General features: G+C 43.4%; 1 protein-coding gene across 1 annotated transcript in view; it reads left to right on the top strand.

The window, feature by feature from the left end:
- Nucleotides 1-407: 407 nt before the first annotated feature.
- lpp (LIM domain containing preferred translocation partner in lipoma) overlaps nucleotides 408-1,433 on the top strand; it is a gene marked incomplete at its 3' end in the record, with an annotated part of 100,105 nt that continues 99,079 nt past the window's right edge. Inside the window, 1 exon segment of the mRNA XM_014025994.1 lies at nucleotides 408-644.

Here is a 1,433-nt window from a genome sequence, read left to right as displayed (position 1 = left end):
TATTTGGGGTCACAAGTTTTTGCCATGGATATTTTGTGGGTCAGAAGATAAAAAGTTTGGGAACCACTGCCATAGAGGGTTAAATGAAAAATATAACAAACATATACATTTTAAAGGTAATTAGGGGGTTTCACATGTCACAAACAACGTTTAGTGGAATATAGAAATAACAACATATGAAGGCCAACATGTGTCCAAGGTCCCTTTAAAACTTTCACTGATTTGGTTCTCTTGTTTGTGAATGAACAGTAGACTTATTTTGTTAGCAAAAGTTAAATGTTGTACTTCACAGGCGAAAGTTATGTTGTAGCTAAAATTCCTCCTAATTTAGTTAATTATAATTTACTGTATAAGATAAGTGACAGACAGGGGAACTCGTCTGTCATTAGGCCTTCCTCCCCCCTGCATGAATCAGTATTTTGTGTGCAGTGTTTTTGGCCTGCTGCCTTACATGGGCAAACCTCCCGACTCAGACGGCTGGAATTTCAGCACGTGACGTCACTGCCTGCAAACTCTCCCACAATTTTGGACCAAGAAGAAAGTTTGACTTTTTTTTTTCTCCCCCCTGTTTCTCACTTTTTTTTGCTGGGATTTTTCAGCTTCCCTTTCCCCCCCCCACCCTCTGACGTTTCCTAGAAAGCGAGGTAAGCGGACGAGCTTCTTTTAATAAGGATTTTCAGCAATGTCGCGCTTAGCTTAAAAACAGTTTTGTGAGTGTTGTGTGCGCGTGCTGATTAAGAGCAGCGCCGGTTTTCGCTCGGCCTCGGCCGGAGAACACGAGTTGTTTGACGGCGTGTTAGCTCGGACGGAGGTAAGGCGGTGAGGGCGTGGACTCGAGCCTCGGCCGGTAGGAATGTTTCATGAGGGCATTAACTAAGCTAACCTGTCGCTAGCCTCTCCGAGTTGAGCCACGCGCAGTCATGCGGTGGAAACATTAAAAAACAACCCGCTGTGGGGTTTTAGCTTGAACGGGACTCTGGGCGTCTCTCATGGGGGGGTTTCTGTTTTTAGCCCAAAGTGGTCCGCTGCCGAGCAATGCGGAAGAGACAGGCTGTCACCGGAGAGCCCCTCTTCTTTTTTTTTTAATCTGTAGAGAAATGTGTCTGTGGCTTTTACTTCACTGCTCACTTCAAGTTATAGAAACAAGRTAGTGAGATGTTTTTATATCTTGTTTTGTTATGGATGCACAGGTTTGCCACGTTTTAGGGATACATTTTTAATCCTACACCAGTTTTAAATCTGACAGCAGATTCCTAAAGAACATTTCAAACCAGACAAAATAACACCAAAATCCTGTCATTATCTCCAGTATGAGGGAAGTTATTGATGTTTGTTCAGGTGAAATCAGCTCATTTTCTTGCTGCAGGTCACAGCAGAACCACTGGGGCCTTTATGACCATTGCACCTTGTTGTTTTCTATTTTTGCTCATAAC

The sequence above is a fragment of the Austrofundulus limnaeus genome, unplaced genomic scaffold (genome assembly GCF_001266775.1).
Source record: "Austrofundulus limnaeus strain Quisiro unplaced genomic scaffold, Austrofundulus_limnaeus-1.0 Scaffold514, whole genome shotgun sequence".
Lineage (NCBI taxonomy): Eukaryota > Metazoa > Chordata > Actinopteri > Cyprinodontiformes > Rivulidae > Austrofundulus > Austrofundulus limnaeus.
This window is presented reverse-complemented; position numbering and strand designations above follow the sequence as displayed.